The sequence below is a fragment of the Amphiura filiformis genome, chromosome 14 (genome assembly GCF_039555335.1).
Source record: "Amphiura filiformis chromosome 14, Afil_fr2py, whole genome shotgun sequence".
Lineage (NCBI taxonomy): Eukaryota > Metazoa > Echinodermata > Ophiuroidea > Amphilepidida > Amphiuridae > Amphiura > Amphiura filiformis.
This window is the reverse complement of record NC_092641.1, coordinates 66,952,978-66,975,680: the sequence shown is the minus strand read 5'-3', so window position 1 is coordinate 66,975,680 and position 22,703 is coordinate 66,952,978.

The window sequence follows — 22,703 nt, the reverse complement described above, 5'->3', positions numbered from 1 at the left end:
ATGATGTTAAGAATGTTTTCCATGTAGTGTTGAGTTACAGTTCTCTTGCATGATGTTACAAATGTTTTGCATGTAGTGTTGAGTTGCAGTGTTCTTTTGCATGATGTTAAGAATGTTTTGTATGTGTTGAGTTACAGTAATCTTGCATGATGTTACAAATGTTTAGCATGTAGTGTTGAGTTAGTTATCTTGCATGATGTTACAAATGTTTTGCATGCAGTGTTGAGTTGCAGTTCTCTTGCATGATGTTACAAATGTTTTGTATGATGTGTTGAGTTACAGTTCTCTTGCATGATGTTACAAATGTTTTGCATGCACTGTTTGTCCCAAGTGGAACAGTGCCACAGGACAAAATGTAATAACAGTACATGTTGAACAAGTGTTTGTCCCAAGTGGAATAGTGCCACAAGACAAAATGAATTATTAACTAGATTACTTCCATTAGAGCATGTTGATCCACATGGTTGTCCTAAGTGGAACAGTGCCACAGGACAAAATATAGTAACAGTACATGTCCCAAGTGGAATAGTGCCACAGGACAAAGTGTAATAACAGTACATGTTGAACCCATTTTTGTCCCAAGTGGAATAGTGCCACAGGACAAAATGTATTATTATATAGATTACTTTGATTAGAGCATGTTGAGCCCCATGGTTGTCCCAAGTGGAACAGTGCCACAGGACAAAATGTAATAATAGTACATGTTGCACCAGTATTTGTCTGAAGTGGAACAGTGCCACAGGACAAAATGTAACAACAGTACATGTTGAACCATGCAGTGTTTGTCCCAAGTGGAATAGTGCCACAGGACAAAATGTATTATTAACTAGATTACTTTGATTAGTGCATGTTGAACTCCATAGTTGTCCCAAGTGGAACAGCGCCACAGGACAAAATGTAATAACAGTACATGTTGAACCAGTGTTTGTCCCAAGTGGAACAGTGCCACAGGACAAAATGTAATAACAATACAAGTTGAACCAATGTTTAAGTGGAATAGTGCCACAGGACAAAATGTATTATAAAGTACATTACTTTGATTAGTGCATGTTGAACCTCATAGTTGTCCGAAGTGGAACAGTGCCACAGGACAAAATATATTATAATCTAGATAACTTTGATTAGTGCATGTTGAACCCCATAGTTGTCCCAAGTGGAACAGTGCCACAGGACAAAATGTAATAACACTATAACAGTACATGTTGAACCAATGTTTGTCCCAAGTGGAACAGTGCCACAGGACAAAATGTATTATAATCCAGATTACTTTGATTAGTGCATGTTGAACCCCATAGTTGTCCCTAGTGGAACAGTGCCACAGGACAAAATGTAATAACAATACAGTCATGTTGAACCAGTGTTTGTCCCAAGTGGAATAGTGCAACAGGACAAAATGAATTATTAACTAGATTAATTTAATTAGTGCATGTTGAACCCCATAGTTGTCCCAAGTGGAACAGTGTCACAAGACAAAATGTAATAACACTATAACAGTACATGTTGAACCAATCTTTGTCCCAAGTGGAATAGTGCCAAAGGAAAAACAAGGAAGGTTTCCTGTGCCACAGGACAAAATGTATTATTATCTAGAATACTTTGATTAGTGCATGTTGAACCCCATAGTTGTCCCAAGTGGATCAGTGCCACAGGACAAAATGTAATAACAGTGCATGTTGAACCAGTGTTTGTCCCAAGTGGAACAGTGCCACAGGACAAAATGTAATAACAATACATGTTGAACCAATGTTTAAGTGGAATAGTGCCACAGGAAAAATGTATTATAAAGTAGATTACTTTGATTAGTGCATGTTGAGCCCCATAGTTGTCCCAAGTGGAACAGTGCCACAGGACAAAATGGAATAATAGTACATGTTGCACCAGTGTTTGTCCCAAGCGGAATAGTGCCACATGACAAAATGTATTATTATCTAGATTACTTTGATTAGTGCATGATGAGCCCCATGGTTGTCCCAAGTGGAACAGTGCCACAGGACAAAATGTAATAATAGTACATGTTGCACCAGTGTTTGTCCCAAGTGAAATAGTGCCACAGGACAAAATGTAATAACAGTTCATGTTGAACCAGTGTTTGTCCCAAGTGGAATAGTGCCACAGGACAAAATGTATTATTAACTAGATTACTTTGATCATTAGTGCATGTTGAGCCCCATAGTTGTCCCAAGTGGAACCGTGCCACAAGACAAAATGTAATAACAGTACATGTTGAACCAATGTTTGTCCTAAGTGGAATAGTGCCACAGGACAAAATGTATTATTATCTAGATTACTTTGATTAATGGTGCATGTTGAGCCCCATAGTTGGCCCAAGGGGAAAAGTGCCACAGGACAAAATGGAATAATAGTACATGTTGCGTCAGTGTTTGTCCCAAGTGGAATAGTGCCACAGGACAAAATGTATTATTATCTAGATTACTTTGATTAGTGCATGATGAGCCCCATGGTTGTCCCAAGTGGAACAGTGCCACAGGACGAAATGTAATAATATCTAGTACATGTTGCACCAGTGTTTGTCCCAAGTGGAATAGTGTGCCACAGGACAAAATGTAATAACAGTTCATGTTGAACCAGTGTTTGTCCCAAGTGGAATAGTGCCACAGGGCAAAATGTATTATTAAGTAGATTACTTTGATTAGTGCATGTTGAAACCCATTGTTGTCCCAAGTGGAACAGTGCCACAGGACAAAATGTAATAACAGTACATGTTGAACCAGTGTTTGTCCCAAGTGGAATAGTGCCACAGGACAAAATGTATTATTAACTAGATTACTTTGATTAGTGCATGTTGAGCCCCATAGTTGTCCCAAAGTGGAACAGTGCCACAAGACAAAATGTAATAACAGTACATGTTGAACCAATGTTTGTCCCAAGTGGAATAGTGCCACAGGACAAAATGTATGGAAGAGTGCCACAGGACAAAATGTAACAACAGTACATGTTGAACCATGCAGTGTTTGTCCCAAGTGGAATAGTCCCACAGGACAAAATGTAACAACAGTACATGTTGAACCATGCAGTGTTTGTCCCAAGTGGAATAGTCCCACAGGACAAAATGTATTATTAACTAGATTACTTTGATTAGTGTATGTTGAGCCCCATGGTTGTCCCAGGTGGAACAGTGCCACAGGACAAAATTTAATAATAGTACATGTGGCACTAGTGTTTGTCCCAAGTGGAATAGTACCACAGGACAAAATGTAATAACAGTTCATGTTGAACCAGTGTTTGTCCCAAGTGGAATAGTGCCACAGGACAAAATGTATTATTAACTAGATTACTTTGATTAGTGCATGTTGAACCCCACTGTTGTCCCAAGTGGAACAGTGCCACATGACAAAATGTAATAACAGTACATGTTGAACCAGTGTTTGTCCCAAGTGGAATAGTGCCACAGGACAATGTATTATTAACTAGATTACTTTGATTAGTGCATGTTGAGCCCCATAGTTGTCCCAAGTGGAACAGTGCCACAATACAAAATGTAATGACAGTACATGTTGAACCAATGTTTGTCCCAAGTGGAATAGTGCCACAGGACAAAATGTATTATTATCTAGATTATTTTGATTAGTGCATGTTGAACCCCATAGTTGTCCCAAGTGGAATCGTGCCACAGGACAAAATGTAACAACAGTACATGTTGAACCATGCAGTGTTTGTCTCAAGTGGAATAGTCCCACAGGACAAAATGTATTATTAACTAGATTACTTTGATTAGTGTATGTTGAGCCCCATGTTTGTCTCAAGTGGAACAGTGCCACGTGACAAAATTTAATAATAGTACATGTGGCACCAGTGTTTGTCCCAAGTGGAATAGTACCACAGGACAAAATGTAATAACAGTTCATGTTGAACCAGTGTTTGTCCCAAGTGGAATAGTGCCACAGGACAAAATGTATTATTAACTAGATTACTTTGATCATTAGTGCATGTTGAGCCCCATAGTTGTCCCAAGTGGAACCGTGCCACAAGACAAAATGTAATAACAGTACATGTTGAACCAATGTTTGTCCCAAGTGGAATAGTGCCACAGGACAAAATGTATTATTATCTAGATTACTTTGATTAATGGTGCATGTTGAGCCCCATAGTTGGCCCAAGGGGAAAAGTGCCACAGGACAAAATGGAATAATAGTACATGTTGCGTCAGTGTTTGTCCCAAGTGGAATAGTGCCACAGGACAAAATGTATTATTATCTAGATTACTTTGATTAGTGCATGATGAGCCCCATGGTTGTCCCAAGTGGAACAGTGCCACAGGACGAAATGTAATAATATCTAGTACATGTTGCACCAGTGTTTGTCCCAAGTGGAATAGTGCCACAGGACAAAATGTAATAACAGTTCATGTTGAACCAGTGTTTGTCCCAAGTGGAATAGTGCCACAGGGCAAAATGTATTATTAAGTAGATTACTTTGATTAGTGCATGTTGAAACCCATTGTTGTCCCAAGTGGAACAGTGCCACAGGACAAAATGTAATAACAGTACATGTTGAACCAGTGTTTGTCCCAAGTGGAATAGTGCCACAGGACAAAATGTATTATTAACTAGATTACTTTGATTAGTGCATGTTGAGCCCCATAGTTGTCCCAAAGTGGAACAGTGCCACAAGACAAAATGTAATAACAGTACATGTTGAACCAATGTTTGTCCCAAGTGGAATAGTGCCACAGGACAAAATGTATGGAAGAGTGCCACAGGACAAAATGTAACAACAGTACATGTTGAACCATGCAGTGTTTGTCCCAAGTGGAATAGTCCCACAGGACAAAATGTATTATTAACTAGATTACTTTGATTAGTTATCTTGCATGATGTTAAGAGTGTTTTTGTATGATGTGTTGAGTTACAGTTCTCTTGCATGATGTTACAAATGTTTTGCATGTAGTGTTGAGTTACAGTTCTTTTGCATGTTACAAATGTTTTGTATGATGTGTTGAGTTACAGTCCTCTTGCATGATGTTACAAATGTTTTGCATGTAGTGTTGAGTTACAGTTCTCTTGCATGATGTTAAGAATGTTTTCCATGTAGTGTTGAGTTACAGTTCTCTTGCATGATGTTACAAATGTTTTGCATGTAGTGTTGAGTTGCAGTGTTCTTTTGCGTGATGTTAAGAATGTTTTGTATGTGTTGAGTTACAGTAATCTTGCATGATGTTACAAATGTTTAGCATGTAGTGTTGAGTTAGTTATCTTGCATGATGTTACAAATGTTTTGCATGCAGTGTTGAGTTGCAGTTCTCTTGCATGATGTTACAAATGTTTTGTATGATGTGTTGAGTTACAGTTCTCTTGCATGATGTTACAAATGTTTTGCATGCACTGTTTGTCCCAAGTGGAACAGTGCCACAGGACAAAATGTAATAACAGTACATGTTGAACAAGTGTTTGTCCCAAGTGGAATAGTGCCACAAGACAAAATGAATTATTAACTAGATTACTTCCATTAGAGCATGTTGATCCACATGGTTGTTCTAAGTGGAACAGTGCCACAGGACAAAATATAGTAACAGTACATGTCCCAAGTGGAATAGTGCCACAGGACAAAGTGTAATAACAGTACATGTTGAACCCATTTTTGTCCCAAGTGGAATAGTGCCACAGGACAAAATGTATTATTATATAGATTACTTTGATTAGAGCATGTTGAGCCCCATGGTTGTCCCAAGTGGAACAGTGCCACAGGACAAAATGTAATAATAGTACATGTTGCACCAGTATTTGTCTGAAGTGGAACAGTGCCACAGGACAAAATGTAACAACAGTACATGTTGAACCATGCAGTGTTTGTCCCAAGTGGAATAGTGCCACAGGACAAAATGTATTATTAACTAGATTACTTTGATTAGTGCATGTTGAACTCCATAGTTGTCCCAAGTGGAACAGCGCCACAGGACAAAATGTAATAACAGTACATGTTGTACCAGTGTTTGTCCCAAGTGGAACAGTGCCACAGGACAAAATGTAATAACAATACAAGTTGAACCAATGTTTAAGTGGAATAGTGCCACAGGACAAAATGTATTATAAAGTACATTACTTTGATTAGTGCATGTTGAACCTCATAGTTGTCCGAAGTGGAACAGTGCCACAGGACAAAATATATTATAATCTAGATAACTTTGATTAGTGCATGTTGAACCCCATAGTTGTCCCAAGTGGAACAGTGCCACAGGACAAAATGTAATAACACTATAACAGTACATGTTGAACCAATGTTTGTCCCAAGTGGAACAGTGCCACAGGACAAAATGTATTATAATCCAGATTACTTTGATTAGTGCATGTTGAACCCCATAGTTGTCCCTAGTGGAACAGTGCCACAGGACAAAATGTAATAACAATACATGTTGAACCAGTGTTTGTCCCAAGTGGAATAGTGCAACAGGACAAAATGAATTATTAACTAGATTAATTTAATTAGTGCATGTTGAACCCCATAGTTGTCCCAAGTGGAACAGTGTCACAAGACAAAATGTAATAACACTATAACAGTACATGTTGAACCAATGTTTGTCCCAAGTGGAATAGTGCCAAAGGAAAAAAAGGAAGGTTTCCTGTGCCACAGGACAAAATGTATTATTATCTAGAATACTTTGATTAGTGCATGTTGAACCCCATAGTTGTCCCAAGTGGATCAGTGCCACAGGACAAAATGTAATAACAGTGCATGTTGAACCAGTGTTTGTCCCAAGTGGAACAGTGCCACAGGACAAAATGTAATAACAATACATGTTGAACCAATGTTTAAGTGGAATAGTGCCACAGGAAAAAATGTATTATAAAGTAGATTACTTTGATTAGTGCATGTTGAGCCCCATAGTTGTCCCAAGTGGAACAGTGCCACAGGACAAAATGGAATAATAGTACATGTTGCACCAGTGTTTGTCCCAAGCGGAATAGTGCCACATGACAAAATGTATTATTATCTAGATTACTTTGATTAGTGCATGATGAGCCCCATGGTTGTCCCAAGTGGAACAGTGCCACAGGACAAAATGTAATAATAGTACATGTTGCACCAGTGTTTGTCCCAAGTGAAATAGTGCCACAGGACAAAATGTAATAACAGTTCATGTTGAACCAGTGTTTGTCCCAAGTGGAATAGTGCCACAGGACAAAATGTATTATTAACTAGATTACTTTGATCATTAGTGCATGTTGAGCCCCATAGTTGTCCCAAGTGGAACCGTGCCACAAGACAAAATGTAATAACAGTACATGTTGAACCAATGTTTGTCCCAAGTGGAATAGTGCCACAGGACAAAATGTATTATTATCTAGATTACTTTGATTAATGGTGCATGTTGAGCCCCATAGTTGGCCCAAGGGGAAAAGTGCCACAGGACAAAATTGAATAATAGTACATGTTGCGTCAGTGTTTGTCCCAAGTGGAATAGTGCCACAGGACAAAATGTATTATTATCTAGATTACTTTGATTAGTGCATGATGAGCCCCATGGTTGTCCCAAGTGGAACAGTGCCACAGGACGAAATGTAATAATATCTAGTACATGTTGCACCAGTGTTTGTCCCAAGTGGAATAGTGCCACAGGACAAAATGTAATAACAGTTCATGTTGAACCAGTGTTTGTCCCAAGTGGAATAGTGCCACAGGGCAAAATGTATTATTAAGTAGATTACTTTGATTAGTGCATGTTGAAACCCATTGTTGTCCCAAGTGGAACAGTGCCACAGGACAAAATGTAATAACAGTACATGTTGAACCAGTGTTTGTCCCAAGTGGAATAGTGCCACAGGACAAAATGTATTATTAACTAGATTACTTTGATTAGTGCATGTTGAGCCCCATAGTTGTCCCAAAGTGGAACAGTGCCACAAGACAAAATGTAATAACAGTACATGTTGAACCAATGTTTGTCCCAAGTGGAATAGTGCCACAGGACAAAATGTATGGAAGAGTGCCACAGGACAAAATGTAACAACAGTACATGTTGAACCATGCAGTGTTTGTCCCAAGTGGAATAGTCCCACAGGACAAAATGTAACAACAGTACATGTTGAACCATGCAGTGTTTGTCCCAAGTGGAATAGTCCCACAGGACAAAATGTATTATTAACTAGATTACTTTGATTAGTGTATGTTGAGCCCCATGGTTGTCCCAGGTGGAACAGTGCCACAGGACAAAATTTAATAATAGTACATGTGGCACTAGTGTTTGTCCCAAGTGGAATAGTACCACAGGACAAAATGTAATAACAGTTCATGTTGAACCAGTGTTTGTCCCAAGTGGAATAGTGCCACAGGACAAAATGTATTATTAACTAGATTACTTTGATTAGTGCATGTTGAACCCCACTGTTGTCCCAAGTGGAACAGTGCCACATGACAAAATGTAATAACAGTACAAAAAAGTCATGTTGAACCAGTGTTTGTCCCAAGTGGAATAGTGCCACAGGACAATGTATTATTAACTAGATTACTTTGATTAGTGCATGTTGAGCCCCATAGTTGTCCCAAGTGGATCAGTGCCACAGGACAAAATGTAATAACAGTGCATGTTGAACCAGTGTTTGTCCCAAGTGGAACAGTGCCACAGGACAAAATGTAATAACAATACATGTTGAACCAATGTTTAAGTGGAATAGTGCCACAGGAAAAATGTATTATAAAGTAGATTACTTTGATTAGTGCATGTTGAGCCCCATAGTTGTCCCAAGTGGAACAGTGCCACAGGACAAAATGGAATAATAGTACATGTTGCACCAGTGTTTGTCCCAAGCGGAATAGTGCCACATGACAAAATGTATTATTATCTAGATTACTTTGATTAGTGCATGATGAGCCCCATGGTTGTCCCAAGTGGAACAGTGCCACAGGACAAAATGTAATAATAGTACATGTTGCACCAGTGTTTGTCCCAAGTGAAATAGTGCCACAGGACAAAATGTAATAACAGTTCATGTTGAACCAGTGTTTGTCCCAAGTGGAATAGTGCCACAGGACAAAATGTATTATTAACTAGATTACTTTGATCATTAGTGCATGTTGAGCCCCATAGTTGTCCCAAGTGGAACCGTGCCACAAGACAAAATGTAATAACAGTACATGTTGAACCAATGTTTGTCCCAAGTGGAATAGTGCCACAGGACAAAATGTATTATTATCTAGATTACTTTGATTAATGGTGCATGTTGAGCCCCATAGTTGGCCCAAGGGAAAAGTGCCACAGGACAAAATTGAATAATAGTACATGTTGCGTCAGTGTTTGTCCCAAGTGGAATAGTGCCACAGGACAAAATGTATTATTATCTAGATTACTTTGATTAGTGCATGATGAGCCCCATGGTTGTCCCAAGTGGAACAGTGCCACAGGACGAAATGTAATAATATCTAGTACATGTTGCACCAGTGTTTGTCCCAAGTGGAATAGTGCCACAGGACAAAATGTAATAACAGTTCATGTTGAACCAGTGTTTGTCCCAAGTGGAATAGTGCCACAGGGCAAAATGTATTATTAAGTAGATTACTTTGATTAGTGCATGTTGAAACCCATTGTTGTCCCAAGTGGAACAGTGCCACAGGACAAAATGTAATAACAGTACATGTTGAACCAGTGTTTGTCCCAAGTGGAATAGTGCCACAGGACAAAATGTATTATTAACTAGATTACTTTGATTAGTGCATGTTGAGCCCCATAGTTGTCCCAAAAAGTGGAACAGTGCCACAAGACAAAATGTAATAACAGTACATGTTGAACCAATGTTTGTCCCAAGTGGAATAGTGCCACAGGACAAAATGTATGGAAGAGTGCCACAGGACAAAATGTAACAACAGTACATGTTGAACCATGCAGTGTTTGTCCCAAGTGGAATAGTCCCACAGGACAAAATGTAACAACAGTACATGTTGAACCATGCAGTGTTTGTCCCAAGTGGAATAGTCCCACAGGACAAAATGTATTATTAACTAGATTACTTTGATTAGTGTATGTTGAGCCCCATGGTTGTCCCAGGTGGAACAGTGCCACAGGACAAAATTTAATAATAGTACATGTGGCACTAGTGTTTGTCCCAAGTGGAATAGTACCACAGGACAAAATGTAATAACAGTTCATGTTGAACCAGTGTTTGTCCCAAGTGGAATAGTGCCACAGGACAAAATGTATTATTAACTAGATTACTTTGATTAGTGCATGTTGAACCCCACTGTTGTCCCAAGTGGAACAGTGCCACATGACAAAATGTAATAACAGTACAAAAAAGTCATGTTGAACCAGTGTTTGTCCCAAGTGGAATAGTGCCACAGGACAATGTATTATTAACTAGATTACTTTGATTAGTGCATGTTGAGCCCCATAGTTGTCCCAAGTGGAACAGTGCCACAATACAAAATGTAATGACAGTACATGTTGAACCAATGTTTGTCCCAAGTGGAATAGTGCCACAGGACAAAATGTATTATTATCTAGATTATTTTGATTAGTGCATGTTGAACCCCATAGTTGTCCCAAGTGGAATCGTGCCACAGGACAAAATGTAACAACAGTACATGTTGAACCATGCAGTGTTTGTCTCAAGTGGAATAGTCCCACAGGACAAAATGTATTATTAACTAGATTACTTTGATTAGTGTATGTTGAGCCCCATGGTTGTCTCAAGTGGAACAGTGCCACGTGACAAAATTTAATAATAGTACATGTGGCACCAGTGTTTGTCCCAAGTGGAATAGTACCACAGGACAAAATGTAATAACAGTTCATGTTGAACCAGTGTTTGTCCCAAGTGGAATAGTGCCACAGGACAAAATGTATTATTAACTAGATTACTTTGATCATTAGTGCATGTTGAGCCCCATAGTTGTCCCAAGTGGAACCGTGCCACAAGACAAAATGTAATAACAGTACATGTTGAACCAATGTTTGTCCCAAGTGGAATAGTGCCACAGGACAAAATGTATTATTATCTAGATTACTTTGATTAATGGTGCATGTTGAGCCCCATAGTTGGCCCAAGGGAAAAGTGCCACAGGACAAAATGGAATAATAGTACATGTTGCGTCAGTGTTTGTCCCAAGTGGAATAGTGCCACAGGACAAAATGTATTATTATCTAGATTACTTTGATTAGTGCATGATGAGCCCCATGGTTGTCCCAAGTGGAACAGTGCCACAGGACGAAATGTAATAATATCTAGTACATGTTGCACCAGTGTTTGTCCCAAGTGGAATAGTGCCACAGGACAAAATGTAATAACAGTTCATGTTGAACCAGTGTTTGTCCCAAGTGGAATAGTGCCACAGGGCAAAATGTATTATTAAGTAGATTACTTTGATTAGTGCATGTTGAAACCCATTGTTGTCCCAAGTGGAACAGTGCCACAGGACAAAATGTAATAACAGTACATGTTGAACCAGTGTTTGTCCCAAGTGGAATAGTGCCACAGGACAAAATGTATTATTAACTAGATTACTTTGATTAGTGCATGTTGAGCCCCATAGTTGTCCCAAAGTGGAACAGTGCCACAAGACAAAATGTAATAACAGTACATGTTGAACCAATGTTTGTCCCAAGTGGAATAGTGCCACAGGACAAAATGTATGGAAGAGTGCCACAGGACAAAATGTAACAACAGTACATGTTGAACCATGCAGTGTTTGTCCCAAGTGGAATAGTCCCACAGGACAAAATGTATTATTAACTAGATTACTTTGATTAGTTATCTTGCATGATGTTAAGAGTGTTTTGTATGATGTGTTGAGTTACAGTTCTCTTGCATGATGTTACAAATGTTTTGCATGTAGTGTTGAGTTACAGTTCTTTTGCATGTTACAAATGTTTTGTATGATGTGTTGAGTTACAGTCCTCTTGCATGATGTTACAAATGTTTTGCATGTAGTGTTGAGTTACAGTTCTCTTGCATGATGTTAAGAATGTTTTCCATGTAGTGTTGAGTTACAGTTCTCTTGCATGATGTTACAAATGTTTTGCATGTAGTGTTGAGTTGCAGTGTTCTTTTGCATGATGTTAAGAATGTTTTGTATGTGTTGAGTTACAGTAATCTTGCATGATGTTACAAATGTTTAGCATGTAGTGTTGAGTTAGTTATCTTGCATGATGTTACAAATGTTTTGCATGCAGTGTTGAGTTGCAGTTCTCTTGCATGATGTTACAAATGTTTTGTATGATGTGTTGAGTTACAGTTCTCTTGCATGATGTTACAAATGTTTTGCATGCACTGTTTGTCCCAAGTGGAACAGTGCCACAGGACAAAATGTAATAACAGTACATGTTGAACAAGTGTTTGTCCCAAGTGGAATAGTGCCACAAGACAAAATGAATTATTAACTAGATTACTTCCATTAGAGCATGTTGATCCACATGGTTGTTCTAAGTGGAACAGTGCCACAGGACAAAATATAGTAACAGTACATGTCCCAAGTGGAATAGTGCCACAGGACAAAGTGTAATAACAGTACATGTTGAACCCATTTTTGTCCCAAGTGGAATAGTGCCACAGGACAAAATGTATTATTATATAGATTACTTTGATTAGAGCATGTTGAGCCCCATGGTTGTCCCAAGTGGAACAGTGCCACAGGACAAAATGTAATAATAGTACATGTTGCACCAGTATTTGTCTGAAGTGGAACAGTGCCACAGGACAAAATGTAACAACAGTACATGTTGAACCATGCAGTGTTTGTCCCAAGTGGAATAGTGCCACAGGACAAAATGTATTATTAACTAGATTACTTTGATTAGTGCATGTTGAACTCCATAGTTGTCCCAAGTGGAACAGCGCCACAGGACAAAATGTAATAACAGTACATGTTGTACCAGTGTTTGTCCCAAGTGGAACAGTGCCACAGGACAAAATGTAATAACAATACAAGTTGAACCAATGTTTAAGTGGAATAGTGCCACAGGACAAAATGTATTATAAAGTACATTACTTTGATTAGTGCATGTTGAACCTCATAGTTGTCCGAAGTGGAACAGTGCCACAGGACAAAATATATTATAATCTAGATAACTTTGATTAGTGCATGTTGAACCCCATAGTTGTCCCAAGTGGAACAGTGCCACAGGACAAAATGTAATAACACTATAACAGTACATGTTGAACCAATGTTTGTCCCAAGTGGAACAGTGCCACAGGACAAAATGTATTATAATCCAGATTACTTTGATTAGTGCATGTTGAACCCCATAGTTGTCCCTAGTGGAACAGTGCCACAGGACAAAATGTAATAACAATACATGTTGAACCAGTGTTTGTCCCAAGTGGAATAGTGCAACAGGACAAAATGAATTATTAACTAGATTAATTTAATTAGTGCATGTTGAACCCCATAGTTGTCCCAAGTGGAACAGTGTCACAAGACAAAATGTAATAACACTATAACAGTACATGTTGAACCAATGTTTGTCCCAAGTGGAATAGTGCCAAAGGAAAAAAAAAAGGAAGGTTTCCTGTGCCACAGGACAAAATGTATTATTATCTAGAATACTTTGATTAGTGCATGTTGAACCCCATAGTTGTCCCAAGTGGATCAGTGCCACAGGACAAAATGTAATAACAGTGCATGTTGAACCAGTGTTTGTCCCAAGTGGAACAGTGCCACAGGACAAAATGTAATAACAATACATGTTGAACCAATGTTTAAGTGGAATAGTGGCACAGGAAAAATGTATTATAAAGTAGTACTTTGATTAGTGCATGTTGAGCCCCATAGTTGTCCCAAGTGGAACAGTGCCACAGGACAAAATGGAATAATAGTACATGTTGCACCAGTGTTTGTCCCAAGCGGAATAGTGCCACATGACAAAATGTATTATTATCTAGATTACTTTGATTAGTGCATGATGAGCCCCATGGTTGTCCCAAGTGGAACAGTGCCACAGGACAAAATGTAATAATAGTACATGTTGCACCAGTGTTTGTCCCAAGTGAAATAGTGCCACAGGACAAAATGTAATAACAGTTCATGTTGAACCAGTGTTTGTCCCAAGTGGAATAGTGCCACAGGACAAAATGTATTATTAACTAGATTACTTTGATCATTAGTGCATGTTGAGCCCCATAGTTGTCCCAAGTGGAACCGTGCCACAAGACAAAATGTAATAACAGTACATGTTGAACCAATGTTTGTCCCAAGTGGAATAGTGCCACAGGACAAAATGTATTATTATCTAGATTACTTTGATTAATGGTGCATGTTGAGCCCCATAGTTGGCCCAAGGGGAAAAGTGCCACAGGACAAAATGGAATAATAGTACATGTTGCGTCAGTGTTTGTCCCAAGTGGAATAGTGCCACAGGACAAAATGTATTATTATCTAGATTACTTTGATTAGTGCATGATGAGCCCCATGGTTGTCCCAAGTGGAACAGTGCCACAGGACGAAATGTAATAATATCTAGTACATGTTGCACCAGTGTTTGTCCCAAGTGGAATAGTGCCACAGGACAAAATGTAATAACAGTTCATGTTGAACCAGTGTTTGTCCCAAGTGGAATAGTGCCACAGGGCAAAATGTATTATTAAGTAGATTACTTTGATTAGTGCATGTTGAAACCCATTGTTGTCCCAAGTGGAACAGTGCCACAGGACAAAATGTAATAACAGTACATGTTGAACCAGTGTTTGTCCCAAGTGGAATAGTGCCACAGGACAAAATGTATTATTAACTAGATTACTTTGATTAGTGCATGTTGAGCCCCATAGTTGTCCCAAAGTGGAACAGTGCCACAAGACAAAATGTAATAACAGTACATGTTGAACCAATGTTTGTCCCAAGTGGAATAGTGCCACAGGACAAAATGTATGGAAGAGTGCCACAGGACAAAATGTAACAACAGTACATGTTGAACCATGCAGTGTTTGTCCCAAGTGGAATAGTCCCACAGGACAAAATGTAACAACAGTACATGTTGAACCATGCAGTGTTTGTCCCAAGTGGAATAGTCCCACAGGACAAAATGTATTATTAACTAGATTACTTTGATTAGTGTATGTTGAGCCCCATGGTTGTCCCAGGTGGAACAGTGCCACAGGACAAAATTTAATAATAGTACATGTGGCACTAGTGTTTGTCCCAAGTGGAATAGTACCACAGGACAAAATGTAATAACAGTTCATGTTGAACCAGTGTTTGTCCCAAGTGGAATAGTGCCACAGGACAAAATGTATTATTAACTAGATTACTTTGATTAGTGCATGTTGAACCCCACTGTTGTCCCAAGTGGAACAGTGCCACATGACAAAATGTAATAACAGTACAAAAAAGTCATGTTGAACCAGTGTTTGTCCCAAGTGGAATAGTGCCACAGGACAATGTATTATTAACTAGATTACTTTGATTAGTGCATGTTGAGCCCCATAGTTGTCCCAAGTGGAACAGTGCCACAATACAAAATGTAATGACAGTACATGTTGAACCAATGTTTGTCCCAAGTGGAATAGTGCCACAGGACAAAATGTATTATTATCTAGATTATTTTGATTAGTGCATGTTGAACCCCATAGTTGTCCCAAGTGGAATCGTGCCACAGGACAAAATGTAACAACAGTACATGTTGAACCATGCAGTGTTTGTCTCAAGTGGAATAGTCCCACAGGACAAAATGTATTATTAACTAGATTACTTTGATTAGTGTATGTTGAGCCCCATGGTTGTCGCAAGTGGAACAGTGCCACGTGACAAAATTTAATAATAGTACATGTGGCACCAGTGTTTGTCCCAAGTGGAATAGTACCACAGGACAAAATGTAATAACAGTTCATGTTGAACCAGTGTTTGTCCCAAGTGGAATAGTGCCACAGGACAAAATGTATTATTAACTAGATTACTTTGATCATTAGTGCATGTTGAGCCCCATAGTTGTCCCAAGTGGAACCGTGCCACAAGACAAAATGTAATAACAGTACATGTTGAACCAATGTTTGTCCCAAGTGGAATAGTGCCACAGGACAAAATGTATTATTATCTAGATTACTTTGATTAATGGTGCATGTTGAGCCCCATAGTTGGCCCAAGGGAAAAGTGCCACAGGACAAAATGGAATAATAGTACATGTTGCGTCAGTGTTTGTCCCAAGTGGAATAGTGCCACAGGACAAAATGTATTATTATCTAGATTACTTTGATTAGTGCATGATGAGCCCCATGGTTGTCCCAAGTGGAACAGTGCCACAGGACGAAATGTAATAATATCTAGTACATGTTGCACCAGTGTTTGTCCCAAGTGGAATAGTGCCACAGGACAAAATGTAATAACAGTTCATGTTGAACCAGTGTTTGTCCCAAGTGGAATAGTGCCACAGGGCAAAATGTATTATTAAGTAGATTACTTTGATTAGTGCATGTTGAAACCCATTGTTGTCCCAAGTGGAACAGTGCCACAGGACAAAATGTAATAACAGTACATGTTGAACCAGTGTTTGTCCCAAGTGGAATAGTGCCACAGGACAAAATGTATTATTAACTAGATTACTTTGATTAGTGCATGTTGAGCCCCATAGTTGTCCCAAAGTGGAACAGTGCCACAAGACAAAATGTAATAACAGTACATGTTGAACCAATGTTTGTCCCAAGTGGAATAGTGCCACAGGACAAAATGTATGGAAGAGTGCCACAGGACAAAATGTAACAACAGTACATGTTGAACCATGCAGTGTTTGTCCCAAGTGGAATAGTCCCACAGGACAAAATGTATTATTAAGTAGATTACTTTGATTAGTGTATGTTGAGCCCCATGGTTGTCCCAAGTGGAACAGTGCCACGGGACAAAATTTAATAATAGTACATGTGGCACCAGTGTTTATCCCAAGTGGAATAGTACCACAGGACAAAATGTAATAACAGTTCATGTTGAACCAGTGTTTGTCCCACAGGACAAAATGTATTATTAACTAGATTACTTTGATTAGTGCATGTTGAGCCCCATAGTTGTCCCAAATGGTAGTGCATGTTGAGCCCCATAGTTGTCCCAAGTGGAACAGTGTCACAAGACAAAAATGTAATAACAGTACATGTTGAACCAATGTTTGTCCCAAGCGGAATGGTGCCACAGGACAAAATGTATTATTATCTATATTACTTTGATTAATAGTGCATGTTGAGCCCCATAGTTGGCCCAAGTGGAACAGTGCCACAGGACAAAATGGAATAATAGTACATGTTGCGTCAGTGTTTGTCCCAAGTGGAATAGTGCCACAGGACAAAATGTATTATTATCTAGATTACTTTGATTAGTGCATGATGAGCCCCATGGTTGTCCCAAGTGGAACAGTGCCACAGGACGAAATGTAATAATATCTAGTACATGTTGCACCAGTGTTTGTCCCAAGTGGAATAGTGCCACAGGACAAAATGTAATAACAGTTCATGTTGAACCAGTGTTTGTCCCAAGTGGAATAGTGCCACAGGTCAAAATGTATTATTAAGTAGATTACTTTGATTAGTGCATGTTGAAACCCATTGTTGTCCCAAGTGGAACAGTACCACAGGACAAAATGTAATAACAGTACATGTTGAACCAGTGTTTGTCCCAAGTGGAATAGTGCCACAGGACAAAATGTATTATTAACTAGATTACTTTGATTAGTGCATGTTGAGCCCCATAGTTGTCCCAAAGTGGAACAGTGCCACAAGACAAAATGTAATAACAGTACATGTTGAACCAATTTTTGTCCCAAGTGGAATAGTGCCACAGGACAAAATGTATGGAAGAGTGCCACAGGACAAAATGTAACAACAGTACATGTTGAACCATGCAGTGTTTGTCCCAAGTGGAATAGTCCCACAGGACAAAATGTATTATTAACTAGATTACTTTGATTAGTTATCTTGCATGATGTTAAGAGTGTTTTGTATGATGTGTTGAGTTACAGTTCTCTTGCATGATATTACAAATGTTTTGCATGTAGTGTTGAGTTACAGTTCTTTTGCATGTTACAAATGTTTTGTATGATGTGTTGAGTTACAGTCCTCTTGCATGATGTTACAAATGTTTTGCATGTAGTGTTGAGTTACAGTTCTCTTGCATGATGTTAAGAATGTTTTCCATGTAGTGTTGAGTTACAGTTCTCTTGCATGATGTTACAAATGTTTTGCATGTAGTGTTGAGTTGCAGTGTTCTTTTGCATGATGTTAAGAATGTTTTGTATGTGTTGAGTTACAGTAATCTTGCATGATGTTACAAATGTTTAGCATGTAGTGTTGAGTTAGTTATCTTGCATGATGTTACAAATGTTTTGCATGCAGTGTTGAGTTGCAGTTCTCTTGCATGATGTTACAAATGTTTTGTATGATGTGTTGAGTTACAGTTCTCTTGCATGATGTTACAAATGTTTTGCATGCACTGTTTGTCCCAAGTGGAACAGTGCCACAGGACAAAATGTAATAACAGTACATGTTGAACAAGTGTGTGTCCCAAGTGGAATAGTGCCACAAGACAAAATGAATTATTAACTAGATTACTTCCATTAGAGCATGTTGATCCACATGGTTGTCCTAAGTGGAACAGTGCCACAGGACAAAATATAGTAACAGTACATGTCCCAAGTGGAATAGTGCCACAGGACAAAGTGTAATAACAGTACATGTTGAACCCATTTTTGTCCCAAGTGGAATAGTGCCACAGGACAAAATGTATTATTATATAGATTACTTTGATTAGAGCATGTTGAGCCCCATGGTTGTCCCAAGTGGAACAGTGCCACAGGACAAAATGTAATAATAGTACATGTTGCACCAGTATTTGTCTGAAGTGGAACAGTGCCACAGGACAAAATGTAACAACAGTACATGTTGAACCATGCAGTGTTTGTCCCAAGTGGAATAGTGCCACAGGACAAAATGTATTATTAACTAGATTACTTTGATTAGTGCATGTTGAACTCCATAGTTGTCCCAAGTGGAACAGCGCCACAGGACAAAATGTAATAACAGTACATGTTGAACCAGTGTTTGTCCCAAGTGGAACAGTGCCACAGGACAAAATGTAATAACAATACAAGTTGAACCAATGTTTAAGTGGAATAGTGCCACAGGACAAATGTATTATAAAGTACATTACTTTGATTAGTGCATGTTGAACCTCATAGTTGTCCGAAGTGGAACAGTGCCACAGGACAAAATATATTATAATCTAGATAACTTTGATTAGTGCATGTTGAACCCCATAGTTGTCCCAAGTGGAACAGTGCCACAGGACAAAATGTAATAACACTATAACAGTACATGTTGAACCAATGTTTGTCCCAAGTGGAACAGTGCCACAGGACAAAATGTATTATAATCCAGATTACTTTGATTAGTGCATGTTGAACCCCATAGTTGTCCCTAGTGGAACAGTGCCACAGGACAAAATGTAATAACAATACATGTTGAACCAGTGTTTGTCCCAAGTGGAATAGTGCAACAGGACAAAATGAATTATTAACTAGATTAATTTAATTAGTGCATGTTGAACCCCATAGTTGTCCCAAGTGGAACAGTGTCACAAGACAAAATGTAATAACACTATAACAGTACATGTTGAACCAATGTTTGTCCCAAGTGGAATAGTGCCAAAAAAAAAAAAGGAAGGTTTCCTGTGCCACAGGACAAAATGTATTATTATCTAGAATACTTTGATTAGTGCATGTTGAACCCCATAGTTGTCCCAAGTGGATCAGTGCCACAGGACAAAATGTAATAACAGTGCATGTTGAACCAGTGTTTGTCCCAAGTGGAACAGTGCCACAGGACAAAATGTAATAACAATACATGTTATTAATAAGTGCCACAGGAAAAAATGTATTATAAAGTAGATTACTTTGATTAGTGCATGTTGAGCCCCATAGTTGTCCCAAGTGGAACAGTGCCACAGGACAAAATGGAATAATAGTACATGTTGCACCAGTGTTTGTCCCAAGCGGAATAGTGCCACATGACAAAATGTATTATTATCTAGATTACTTTGATTAGTGCATGATGAGCCCCATGGTTGTCCCAAGTGGAACAGTGCCACAGGACAAAATGTAATAATAGTACATGTTGCACCAGTGTTTGTCCCAAGTGAAATAGTGCCACAGGACAAAATGTAATAACAGTTCATGTTGAACCAGTGTTTGTCCCAAGTGGAATAGTGCCACAGGACAAAATGTATTATTAACTAGATTACTTTGATTAGTGCATGTTGAACCCCACTGTTGTCCCAAGTGGAACAGTGCCACATGACAAAATGTAATAACAGTACATGTTGAGCCAGTGTTTGTCCCAAGTGGAACAGTGCCACAGGACAATGTATTATTAACTAGATTACTTTGATTAGTGCATGTTGAGCCCCATAGTTGTCCCAAGTGAAACAGTGCCACAAGACAAAATGTAATAACAGTACATGTTGAACCAATGTTTGTCCCAAGTGGAATAGTGCCACAGGACAAAATGTATTATTATCTAGATTACTTTGATTAGTGCATGTTGAGCCCCATAGTTGTCCCAAGTGGAATAGTGCCACAGGACAAAATGTAACAACAGTACATGTTGAACCATGCAGTGTTTGTCCCAAGTGGAATAGTCCCACAGGACAAAATGTATTATTAACTAGATTACTTTGATTAGTGTATGTTGAGCCCCATGGTTGTCCCAGGTGGAACAGTGCCACAGGACAAAATTTAATAATAGTACATGTGGCACTAGTGTTTGTCCCAAGTGGAATAGTACCACAGGACAAAATGTAATAACAGTTCATGTTGAACCAGTGTTTGTCCCAAGTGGAATAGTGCCACAGGACAAAATGTATTATTAACTAGATTACTTTGATTAGTGCATGTTGAACCCCACTGTTGTCCCAAGTGGAACAGTGCCACATGACAAAATGTAATAACAGTACATGTTGAACCAGTGTTTGTCCCAAGTGGAGTAGTGCCACAGGACAATGTATTATTAACTAGATTACTTTGATTAGTGCATGTTGAGCCCCATAGTTGTCCCAAGTGGAACAGTGCCACAATACAAAATGTAATGACAGTACATGTTGAACCAATGTTTGTCCCAAGTGGAATAGTGCCACAGGACAAAATGTATTATTATCTAGATTATTTTGATTAGTGCATGTTGAGCCCCATAGTTGTCCCAAGTGGAATCGTGCCACAGGACAAAATGTAACAACAGTACATGTTGAACCATGCAGTGTTTGTCTCAAGTGGAATAGTCCCACAGGACAAAATGTATTATTAACTAGATTACTTTGATTAGTGTATGTTGAGCCCCATGGTTGTCTCAAGTGGAACAGTGCCACGTGACAAAATTTAATAATTGTACATGTGGCACCAGTGTTTGTCCCAAGTGGAATAGTACCACAGGACAAAATGTAATAACAGTTCATGTTGAACCAGTGTTTGTCCCAAGTGGAATAGTGCCACAGGACAAAATGTATTATTAACTAGATTACTTTGATTAGTGCATGTTGAACCCCACTGTTGTCCCAAGTGGAACAGTGCCACATGACAAAATGTAATAACAGTACATGTTGAGCCAGTGTTTGTCCCAAGTGGAACAGTGCCACAGGACAATGTATTATTAACTAGATTACTTTGATTAGTGCATGTTGAGCCCCATAGTTGTCCCAAGTGAAACAGTGCCACAAGACAAAATGTAATAACAGTACATGTTGAACCAATGTTTGTCCCAAGTGGAATAGTGCCACAGGACAAAATGTATTATTAACTAGATTACTTTGATTAGTGCATGTTGAGCCCCATAGTTGTCCCAAGTGGAATAGTGCCACAGGACAAAATGTAACAACAGTACATGTTGAACCATGCAGTGTTTGTCCCAAGTGGAATAGTCCCACAGGACAAAATGTATTATTAACTAGATTACTTTGATTAGTGTATGTTGAGCCCCATGGTTGTCCCAGGTGGAACAGTGCCACAGGACAAAATTTAATAATAGTACATGTGGCACTAGTGTTTGTCCCAAGTGGAATAGTACCACAGGACAAAATGTAATAACAGTTCATGTTGAACCAGTGTTTGTCCCAAGTGGAATAGTGCCACAGGACAAAATGTATTATTAACTAGATTACTTTGATTAGTGCATGTTGAACCCCACTGTTGTCCCAAGTGGAACAGTGCCACATGACAAAATGTAATAACAGTACATGTTGAACCAGTGTTTGTCCCAAGTGGAATAGTGCCACAGGACAATGTATTATTAACTAGATTACTTTGATTAGTGCATGTTGAGCCCCATAGTTGTCCCAAGTGGAACAGTGCCACAATACAAAATGTAATGACAGTACATGTTGAACCAATGTTTGTCCCAAGTGGAATAGTGCCACAGGACAAAATGTATTATTATCTAGATTATTTTGATTAGTGCATGTTGAACCCCATAGTTGTCCCAAGTGGAATCGTGCCACAGGACAAAATGTAACAACAGTACATGTTGAACCATGCAGTGTTTGTCTCAAGTGGAATAGTCCCACAGGACAAAATGTATTATTAACTAGATTACTTTGATTAGTGTATGTTGAGCCCCATGGTTGTCTCAAGTGGAACAGTGCCACGTGACAAAATTTAATAATAGTACATGTGGCACCAGTGTTTGTCCCAAGTGGAATAGTACCACAGGACAAAATGTAATAACAGTTCATGTTGAACCAGTGTTTGTCCCAAGTGGAATAGTGCCACAGGACAAAATGTATTATTAACTAGATTACTTTGA